The following is a 12626-nucleotide window of genomic DNA, read 5'->3' as shown; positions in this document are numbered from 1 at the left end:
AGAAATGGGGCTTAAGTCAAGTCACTTTCCATCCTTACCCCCCATATTTTTTTTTCTGTGCTGGCCTTAGAGATCTGCTTCTGTGATAAATACAAATGATAAATAACTTTAAATTATATTAAAAAAAAAAAAAAAAAAAAAGCTTCCCACCTTCCGATCTGATCCCCTCTCCCACATATTGCTAATAACGATGATGATGACAGCAACGACAACAATGCCCTGATATGCCCCCCCCCCCCATCATTTTCATCATTTCATTTCCTGTAAAAGTTTTATTATTAATATATACATACCACCTAACTCTAAAAAATTGACTGGGAAGGAACATACTTACCCTCCGATAAAAATGTACGATCGAATGATTTGGTTCTTCTACCTCTGTCCTTCTATTATTCTAAGCAGAACATCATATATATATATATATATATATATATATATTTTTAATTATTACTATAATTATTTTTTAATACTTAGACATCCTTTTGGGAATCATCAGTGCAGACAGTTACGATTACAATCGGTCGGGAGATTCAAACCCCACCACAAAGCCATCTCTGACTCCATTAGTAAGGAACAAACCACACGGCCAATGTTAACTGCGAGAAATACAGTTGAAATTTATATAAATGTCTAGGTGGCTAGAGTGATCTTATGATTATGACATGATCTGCACTTGTAAGCTTAAGTGACCGACTTTAATTTCAACTTAAAGTGCTCAACAATAAGAACAGAGTTCTTAAAGGGGCTGACATAATTATTACTATAATTATTTTTTTAATACCTACAAATACTAGTGCTTCATCCTTTTAGGAATCATCAGTGTAGGGTTACGATTACAGCTGGTCGGGAGATTTGAACCTGGCCACGAAACCATCTCTGACTCCATTATTTATATTTATATATACATATATATTTATATTTTTGCTCAAAGCTTCTTTAGACTATATATTGCGTTTTTGGATATGTATCGTAAGATTTCCTTCCTCTTATATCTACATGCCTGTCTGGTACCAAACGTACTTAAGCTTTTATGCATTTTTATTCTCATAAAATTTATATGCTAATTAACAAATCGCAGAATGGATCTTATAATCTTATCATTAAATTTACTTATATATATTATTAATATTTTATTTTTTTTAGATTAGTATGGTCAACAACTGATGATCCCTGTTTTTATTTAACAATTTTAGTTAAGGTTTTTTTTTTTTTCTTTTTTCATCCTTATATAGTTGAATTCTATTTTCTAATTGTAGACTTTTCAGAAGTCGGCTGATGCAAGTGTTAAGTCTGCGATAGATTAAAATTTTTTTTTTTTTTTCTGGAAATTTAAACTGCATTCTTTATTTTTAATTTTACATTTTTTATTCAAAGCTTCTTTAGACTATATAGACTAAACTAGAAAATATTAAAAGTGGCTTATCTTAGCACTTTATTTTAAACAAGCCTGGATGCCCGGCGTTGCCCAGGTGTTTGGAGGTGTGTGTTGAGCAAAAAAAAAAAAATTATTTTAAATGTTCAAATAAAATGCTCTTACACGTGTAATTGAATATTCTACTTATTTCTCTCCTAACACTGAATATATATATATATATATATATATATATATATATATATATATATATATATATATATATATATATATAACAGCAAGTACTTAATAAACCATGTTAAAAATCACTTTGAAAAAGAGTTAAAAACATATTTAATTTGAAAAGGAAACACTAAATAAGTGGATAGTCCTTAATCCACGGAGTTTCGAAGAAATACTTTCCTTCTCATCAGAGGGTAGGATTTAGCAAAATCTTCCCTCATTTCATTTTTCACTTATTAACTCCCATCCTTAATACAGTTCTAATGTAACTTTAATTATTATCTCCCTATCTTTTCTTACAATTGATCCTCTTAATCGCTTAAAGCTTCATCTAGGCAGACAGGCTCGCCCTTTCTTTCCGAAAAAAAAACAAAACATTTTTAAAGTTAACTTTGTTTATATATATATATATATATATATATATATATATATATATATATATATATTAAATTTGTCTTTTTTTGCTACACAGTCATGAGCATGTTTCAGTCTACTAGTATTTATTAACTAGAGACCTCTTCAGGCAACAACCCTTATTTAAAAAAAAAAAAAGATTTACAATTCCGTTTTTGAAAATAAGGGTTGTTGCCTGATGAGGTCTCTAGTTAGTAAATACTAGTAGACCGAAACATGCTCATGACTGTGTAGCAACAGACTACTGCCTATGTAATGACAAATTTAAAATGTAACTTGCTCTACTCCTGTATTGAGCACTCTTGTATTAACCTTGTTATATTTCCCTGGTTATCCTACTTTTGAAAAATAGCAACCTCATATATATATATATATATATATATATATATATATATATATATATATATATATATATATATATATATTGTGGAGACAATTAATCGGAAAAATTTGTGCCTATTTTCCGATACTAAAAAATGATTCTTATTGTTTTTTTGGTTTTTTTTTTGTCTTTTTAAGCTTAATTTTCCATTGTTCATACTAATGATAAAAGATATATATATATATATATATATATATATATATATATATATATATATATATATATATATATATATACACCAGTGAAACTAAATTTTATAGATCGCCCCCACCTCTCAAAAATGTATTTTTATGTTTGTGAAAATATATTATGTACGTATTACATGGGTTTATACAGTTAAAAAAAAAAAAAAAAAACTATAACTAAATATTTAGAGGTTTTCAAAGAATCAGAATCAGTAATTGTATTGGAATTGGAAAAAAAATATTGGAATTATTCTATCACTATGGTTTAAAAAAATAACTAAAAAAAATTTTTGTGTAAATGGCTTTAACCATTTTATCTTACATTTTGGTGTCTTCTTTTATATTCTTTCGTATATTATTTAAATATGCAAAAGTTCAGAGAAAAACAGATCACATCTGAGAAATCATTACAAATGAAACACACACGCATACGTGTGTGCATGAGAGTTTAAAATATGAAATGAAATTTCAGACAGAAATTTTAGTGGATGGAATAGTTGATAATCATGGTAACAGACTAGTTGTAATAACACAAACACATTTATAAAACAGACAATATTTCGGTTGATTCAAACAACCTTTTTTTTTTTGTTGTTGAACGTATGGCATATGATTATCATTGTTTGAATCAAACGAAATATTATTTCTGCTTTATTCTTCAAGTGGTCTTATTTATAACTAGTCTGTTAACTTGTTTATCTACTATTCCATATGCTAAACATTCCATATGTATATATTTGTGTATATGTTTATGTAAATCTCTAAGAAAATGCTATCCATCCATGTATGGGAAAAGTACTTTTGAAGAATGTCATTTCTTAGTTTATCATTTTACCCTTTACCGCGAAATTGTACTTTCAAGTCGCCTTTCAAAAAGGAAATATTTCTTACTCTTATGGCTTGTCAGCCCAACTGGTCTTCAAAGTACAGGTCTATGCATGGTTCAACGAGTGAATGAGGGATTGTTTATGTGCATGCGTACGTTGCATGCTAGCTTCCATCACACGTGGATTTCAGGATTAAAAAATTTATTGCATAAAAAAAATTCTAGCGATAAAGGATGAGTTAAGTAACAAAAAAAAGACAGCTTTTCCTCAAATCTACTTTATCCAATAATGTAGAATGTCATAATCATTATAAAGCTCTATCTCTTTGACATTGAGCACTGCATTTGCCAACACACCAAAAGTCATTTTATTTCATCAATATTACTCATTTTGGTTATTTGAATTTTATGAGTCGCATCCTTTTATATTTTTTCTTCTTCTCCGGTCTAAAATATAATTTATTCATTTTGTTTATTTCTGTCTATGCTAAGTTGCGTTTCATTTTAAGCATATCGACAATCCCCGTGTCCGACAGCGCAACTGTTTAAATGACCATAAAGTCATTTTACATTCGGTCTTTACTCAATTAAAATAGCGTGTATTTTATTTTAATATCAAATTAAATATTTTAACTCTTTTAAACAATAAAAGCGAAATTTTGTGTGTGTGTGTGTGTGTGCGCACGTGTTTAAGCTATAGACAAAACAGTAAGGTAAATAATACTCTAAAGTCTTGATAGAGCAATTGTAATAAAATATTTAAAAACAGCCATTTCTTCATTGTCACTATACAGTCAAAGCATCGGAAGCATTTTTATAGTGACAATGAAGAATTAGCTGATATTCGAAGAATCAATTTGCTCGAGATGAGATTTTAGGTTTTGTCGAAAACAATATCAATATACAATTGTCTTGAAATTACAGATAAGAGCCTTTTAGCATTGTTTAATATTCATTAAACTTTAAGCACTTAAGTATGGCTACATAATGTGTGTGTGTGCGCGTGTGTATATATATATATATATATATATATATATATATATATATATATATATATATATGCGTACATACACACACACACACACAATAGGAAAAGATATTGATGATAGAAAAATACATACTGATTCATATAGATTTATTGATTAATTTGAAACAAGGCAATACAATACAGTGTGTGGGGGTTATCAAAGCTCTTTATATACCAAGCATTTCGAAGCCTAATGCTTCTCATCAGAAGGGGAGGGGGTGTGCTAGGTAACAAGATATGGATGTGACATCTAGCAAAAAGCATAATTTAGGGATCTTGTATATAAGGTATATATTAGAGGGAGGGGGTAAAGGGTTATCCATGGAAATATTAGATAATTATGGCATTTTAAATATGTTAGAGTGGAATTTCAAAGAGTATTGGTCAGTAGTGGTTGGGAGTAGATATTATATGATATGAGTGTTAATTAATTAGGGTTCAATGAGGGTTACTTATGCTACAATTAAAATTAAAAAAAGTAATAAAAGTAATAATATTCCCTTGTTTCAAATTGATTGGTAAGTTATATGCATCAGTATATATTTTTCTATTATCAATATATTTTTTTCTTCTTGTATCTAAGCTCCACCTGCCATGTCGAGCTTTTTGTTATATTGAAAAGTCTCCATTTAAAGAATACTTGCATACTTCTTTGATCACGTTTATATGTAATTTAAAAAAAAAGAAAAACTAAAACCGACGTTTTTAAGTCACTTTTACTAATTATTTCATCCTAAGAAAGGGACCTTCATGTACATTTTCAATAAAGATCCCCTTTCCTGGGACAAAATAAATTATAGTAATAAATGGCTTAGAAATGATGATTTAAAGCCCCCCCCCCTTTTTTTAATGCTTTTCTTGCTCTGCATTGTATTGAGCTCTCTTACTCAAGATCTACCTAAAAATTCTCTATCCTTCTCAGATTCCAATGAGGGTTGGGGGTGCGTGAAATAATCTTTCTTTAATTTATCTTTTCTGCTGAAAATATTGCTACGCCCAAAAGTAAAATTAACTGACAAAACACACCATCATAATTTCCCAGGAAAGAATTTTCTTTAGACAAGGTAAAAAAAAAAAAAAAAATATGGGGTAGGCTTGTGAAGCTAAAACTTTTTTTATTCAATCATGTGGAAAGTGGACATGAGTTTGACTTTTATCGAGACATTTTCTTTGCTTGGCTTCCCAATATTTAACAATGTTTCATCCTATTTTAGAGGTGGGACCAAATCACTTTTACATTACATAACCGAGTGTATAAATAATAATAATAATAATAAAATAAACGAAAAAAATCTGACCCTTAACTTTGAATTATCTCCCTTTAGTCAAGAGGACAACTGGTGGTGCCAAGGGAAGTAACCCTATCGCACTCATACAAATGGAACTGTCCGTTCTCCGCCATTTGAGTGCATGTTTTTATTTTTTAAGTCTGGCAGTGTATTTTACAAAATGTGAATAAATGTTATTTTTTTAGATGCCTAAAAATGTCTTTCATTTTTTATTTAAAAAAAAAAAAAAAAAATTGAACAGTAATCTGTTTAGTTCCCATAAAAAAAAAAGACTCTTTGCCAGTTTTTGCACTAATATTAATTTTCTGTGTTTGTCCAGAATCCCCCCTCCCATTCATGAAAAACAAAAATAATGAAAAATCTACATGAGGTACAGACCTGTGACAGAAAGAAACACATAAGTATGAAAAAGTTGTGAAAAAAACAAATATATAACAAATGTTATTAAAGGCAAGTCACTTTTCTACCTAACTGGATAAGTTTTTAGTGTTTTTATTTAATGTAAAATGTTTATTCGGTTCAAAAAACAAGTAATATTGAGCACTACCAAAGAACAAGAAAAATGGCCACAATGTCTGAAGATTTCGATAATCACTTCAAAATAAGAAATAAAACAAAATGATGGTAGAAACGCACCCAATAAATTTTACCGTGACATTTATTGGGTGCGTTTCTATCATTATTTTGTTTTATTTCTTATTTTGAAGTGATTATCGAGACTTCAAAGAAATCGTGGCCATTTTTCCTGTTCTCCTGTAGTGTTCAATATTACTTGTTTTTCAAACCGAATAAACATTAAATAAAAACACTAAAAACTTATCCAGTTAGGCAAGATAAGTTACTTTTCTAGCTTTGATAACATTTATGTGTTGTATATTTATTTTTTTTTTGACAACTTTAGCATTCCTCTATGGATTGTAAAACAAATGCAAAGAAAATATAATCCAAAACCTATGTAAATTGATCAAATTTCGTGGTCATAAAAGAACAGTATGATATCACAACGCCATATTGAAAACAAGAGAAATAACTTAAAATAATTCAAACTTGCGAGATTTTAGAAGGTCATTTTTAATATGGGCACATTAGAAAAACTCAAGTACGCTTACAAATAATTCTCTTTATAAAAATAAAACTATTTGCTCAGTTTACATCATTTTTGAAATATATTTTATTTCCATCATGGGTACATACAACATACAGATATTTATTTATTTATTTTTTTTTTTAATATAGGGAGAATTCTGGACAAGCACCTCATTTTTATTAAAAGACATCACAATCAGTGAATTTAATAAAAAAGAAATAAGAAAACATCTCCAATCAAAATGTATTTGGATTATTCAGATAACTGTTCTCATCTTGAATGTCATTTTCATTTTTCAGTCGATGTAACCGCCGACCCTCTAAAATTATATAGGGTGGAACGATAAAAGTGTCACCCTACAGAAAACAGCACTACAGCTTTATTTTAAAAACTTTATTAAACAAAATCAATCCAGCTAACTTGACATGGTGAATACTCGGCAGATGGCAACGATTAGGCTGGCTTTGGTGTTGTAGGAGGTCATGTTGGTGATGTTTTTGACATAAGACTAAACAAAGTAGTCCAGCAGGTTCAGGTCGAAGGAAGAGGGGGATGCAGTGAGAGAAGAGTACAAAGTCGTAGGATTTCTTTTGAAGCCAAGCCTGGGTTTCTTTGGACTTGTGGGCTAGCACCTCATCCTGCTACCACACCAAGGGTCTCCCAGCGACCACCTGATTGGACCAGGTACACTTTGGTGCTGACTTTGAAGATGTGAGATAGCCCTCACTTGAAAAAACACCATAACCAAAAAAAAAAAACATAAAAAAGACCATAACTGTGGCCGGAAACTTAATTTTCATCTCTCTGAGCATGTTATCTGGATTTGTATTTTTAGGGTGCTGGCAATGGTCCTGTTGTCAAAACTGGGATTGGTAGAAAGCATGAGTTGTACAGGGGCGCATCTCCGATCTCACTCATTATACATTGTGTCACTTTCAGACATGATAGAAGGCTCTTATTGGTCTTAGGATTTGTACACAACTGGCCAACTACTAGATGGTCTGCAACAAAAAAGAAAACTGGTTTTTATCAAATGGAAATGGAATCATGTCGTCTTTTCTAGGGTGACAATTTTATTGTTCCAGATTGTCTATTACCAAACAGAACCGTTCATTTCATCCACAGGTCTAGCATGCTCTTGTTCCGGATAGAAATCTTAAATAATTCACAATCATATTCTCATCATCGCCTGCACCTTTGACCTCCAGAAGAGTGTCACTGTTAACGCAAGAGTTTGGCCAAGTCTTTCTTGATGGTTATTGTCCAGGTTCTCAGCTGTCCGTCAACAAACGTGCTCCACTCAGACAGCAACGTAAGGAGGATTATGTCGTCAATTAGATCTTCCTCTTGGCAATGGCCCGCATGTTCAAACCATCAAAAACATCATTGCAACAGGATTAATAGCAGAAACTTAAGCTAGAGATGTTGTCAGAGAACTTATCTGCAGTATAAGATGCAGAAGAGGCAGTCATTGTCAAAGATTTCCAGCTTCATTGGTCATGTTTTATAGCCATCGAGGAGGATTGGCGGAACGACAGATATGCCTCTTTGTTAATATTTAAATTAAATCACCCTACGATCTTATAATCACTGCTGGAAGCGTAGAAAAGCAGATCTAGCCATGACAATATCGATGATCACTCTCTTCTAGGAGAAAACAATAGTGATACTAAGATAGGCAAACGATTTGTAACGTTCTGTATCGTAGCAGAAACCTATAAAAACATTTGACTGCAAATTGCATTGTGGGAAAACAAAATCGACATTGAAAGTAGGTCTCATTCATTGAGATAAAAAATTTTAAAGCAGGAAAAAATATTTTTACTCATTTCAAATTTTTAATTTAATGCACTAGTCTTTAATTTCAAACAAAGATTGCAAAGCATGAAGTTCCATAATTTTTGGTGATCAGTATTTATTTTCCCTCACAAAGAAGTGCATCGAATGTTTTTTTGCTATTTTTTTTTTTTTAATTTTTTTTTTTTAACATTTTTACATTCATATTCAACCTAAATGTGGTCATAGAGAAACACCAAAACTTTTTTCTAAATATATATTTAAATTTTGATGAATTTATTCAGTTTTTAATTTGCAAAGAAAAAAGGAGGGCGGGGTTGTCTTGTCATACAAAAGAAATCAGTAATCTATTTTTTTTTTTTTTTTTTTTAATTTCAAACAAATATTGTAAAGCAATATACTTTAAAATTTTGAAATTAGTAAAAATATTTGGGTTTGTATTACTGTACACATAGATTCAAAAAAGTTGTCAAAAAACAAATATATAACAAATAAATGTTATCAAAGGCAAGATAAGTTACTTTTCTACCAAACTGGATATATTTTTCGTGTTTTTATTCAATGTAATATGTTTATTCAGCTCGAAAAGCATACAGTGTTTACCGATGTATAGGAAAATTCAAAATGGCGCCCGACACTCTCTTTAACAGGTTAAGTTTGGAAAAAGGTGTTATAAATAATAAACTAGACAAAATACTATTAAAAAACCACCGAATATATGTCAACTTATGTCACGGTAACATATATTGAGCGAATTTCTAACAGTATTTTGTTTAGTTTATTATTTATAACACCTTTTCCCAAACTTACCGTTACTAATGATTACTATATTGTCCAATTTCTACTGTACACTCTTTAAACCTTATCCTTGAGTGGCCTCCGGCTTTCATCACTGGAAAGTGAGAACACTTAAAGAAACAGCTCACATGCTCGGACATAACAACCTACTGAGCAAACCAAGCATAGAGCTGAATGCAATTTGGACATCTGATAAAGAGAGAAAACCTTGAATAACAACATAGGTTTAACATTAACAAAAACCAACTAAGAATTGTCCTAGTGACATATGGCCGAGTGGTCCTAGACGTTGTATCAAAGTTTACAGTTACCCAAAGGAGCTGAGTCCTGAACGAAGGCAGTGAAAAGTAACATTCAAAACAGAGAATCAGAGCCTAGCTGGAGTCCGAACACGGATAATGATAATAAAGGGTTGGGTTCGAGATTCCTAACAAATGGTTCCCCAGTTCGATGCAAAACACCTGATGAAGCCGGAGGGCAAAACGGCCGAAACGTTGTGACGATAACAACCAAGATGAGGAAGTCAGTCCAACAATCTCAATCAATGACAGCTGTAAGATTTTAGGCAGATATATATAAAATTGCAAAAGACAACTTCTGCGCATTATAGTCTTTTATAGTATAGTCTGCAAGCTGAAAAGTTATCAAACTTTGTGTTACATTAAAAATAAATCTTGATATAAAGCTTTCAAAAAATGATTTAGAATGAAGAAAAGAATGAAAGTTGAGAAATTACATAAACACAAGAGAAATTGGTATCATTGGTGAGAGGAAGTAGAGCCTTTTGTGATAAGGAGTTTTTGGCTCTTATTAAGGACTAGCCTGGCGTTGCCCGGGTGCTTAGAGGTGTGTGAAAAAAAGTAGTAGGTAGGCAGGCTCAAACCTGTACTGCGAAGGAGGAAAAGAATGTGAAAAATGGTTAATTAACTTTTGCCTGGGTGGAGGATATTGGCACAAAAACGAAATAAAAAATAAAGATAGGGACAACGTCCATTTTCAAATCTGAGATATTATAATCTAGGAAGCATAGGGAAACCTTCTCCAAAATAGTAATTGATGCGAGAACCCCCACGAAAAAAGCCTTTCTTGAACATACAAAAACGCTTGCAGCCTTTTATATATATAGACTAGCCTGGGTGCTCGGCATTGCCCGGGTGTTTGGAGGTGTGTGTCAAGCAAAAGAAAAACAAATGATAGTAGGCAGGTAGGCTTGAACCCGTATCGCGAAAGAGGAAAAGAACGTGGGAAAAAACATGACGTCTTTGCTGTTGCGCCCATCGCCAAACCGGAAGTGACGTAGGTTTAAATTAAGGCTAGTCAATCAAAAAGAGGAGATGACTTTCAAAAGTATTGGTGAAAAAAAGCAACCCCTCCCTGTAGAAAAGTGCCCAGTTGAGGGTGAAGGAATTAATGTTTTTAGCCAATTTTTGGATATTTGTCATCCAAAGGGTTGAGCTTCAAAACAATACCGATCTTGTGAAAATCCATTGCCTCTGTCGAAAGTTTTAGGCAGCCATACAAACATACATACATACATACATACATGTAAACAGACAGGTGGGATTTATGTTATAGATGTTTGTGATTCGTGTTCAGTTTGTTTAAGGCTTAGAAGACCCCCCCCCTCTTCATCCGGTGGTGGAATTGACTCCTGTAAACCGGTTAAATGACACTGGATGTATGGATTTAAAAGAATTTAGACATAATCAATGCTGGATTTTACACCTAATTGATACATTCACTAGGTACTATGCTGCCAGGCTGATTAAAACCAAGAAGAGTGAAGAAATTATTCACAACATATTTTTAGCATGGATAGCATATTTTGGAGTTCCCAAACGCTTCTTGAGTGATAATGGGAGAGAATTTAATAACGATGGTTACAGAGAGATGAATGAAAAACTGAATATTGAAACCTGCACAACAGCTTCTGAAAAGTCCATTCAGTGATGACACTGTGGAACGTCACAATCTAATATTGGCTGAAGCAATGGAGAAAACATTGGAAGATGAGAAATGTGAACCAGAAATAGATTTGGCTTGGGCTGTTAGTGCCAAAAATGCTCTTCAGAATCATTCTGGATATATGACCCAAATGAGCTTGTTTTTGGATCCAACATAAATATGTCATCAGTTTTGATAAACCAGTTACCCACATTAGACGCTTCAACAACCAGTGATAGGGTTAAAATAAATTTAAATGCCTTTATTCTGCGAGAAAAAGGATCAAGGAGGCTGAATCAAGTAAAAAAATTTGGAGAGCACTGTGATTTAATATAAGACATTATGTGGATGAACGATTTGTGACAGGGGACAGCATTTAATATAGAAGACAAAACTATAAAGGATGGTGTGGCCCTGCCAAAGTTTTCGGTGAAGAGGATCAATATGTACTGATCCGACATGGAGGAGCATTCTACAGAATCCACCTATATCACTTGATGAAGGTAGACAAAAACCTTGGAAGACCAAGGAATAAAGAAAATACAATTCCCTTAAATGAAATGAATGAAGTCTTGGAAGAGGAAGTTGAAGATCAACATGACGAAAATTCCAATAGTAACAGGGAGGAACTAAAAGACAATACTACAAGACTGAGTAAAAGGGAAATAATGGAATATAAAATTCTTGGAAGTAATGAGTAGAAAAAGGGAAAGATTATGAGTACACAACCAAAATCAACTGGAAATTATGGCCATTCGTGGAATATAGAACCAGCTGCAGAAAATGAATGTCCAGTGTGTATCGATTGGGATATGGTTGATCAGTGGCGAGAACTTCCCCAAGTAACAGGGTATCATGAAGAACATGTTTTCCTCATAACTGAACAAGAACAAGCAAAAGATGTGATTGATGAAAAGGCGAAAGAAAGAAAAAAAAAAGAAACTTATAAAGTGTATGAACATGTCCCTAACATAGGTTAAATATGCATATCAACAAGATGGGTAATAACTAGGGTTATGACAAGAGAATATTCTTTTCATTGTTTTGACTCTCGAGTATATATCCAACACAGACACGGTTAATCAATCGAGAACCACGTCACTCTATCTAAAAACATAAGATATTAACTGATATATACTCGAGAGTCAAAATAATGAGAAGAATATTCTCTTGTCATAGTCCTAGCGATAACAGAGAAAGTTAAGGATAACAAAAAGATAACGAAGGCTCGTCTTGTAGCACGTGGCTGTGAAGAAAATTCACAAAACCTAAAAACAGATTCT

The sequence above is a fragment of the Euprymna scolopes genome, chromosome 39 (genome assembly GCF_053919585.1).
Source record: "Euprymna scolopes isolate OS-2025 chromosome 39, ASM5391958v1, whole genome shotgun sequence".
NCBI lineage: Eukaryota > Metazoa > Mollusca > Cephalopoda > Sepiida > Sepiolidae > Euprymna > Euprymna scolopes.
Note: the sequence above shows the minus strand (reverse complement) of the source record.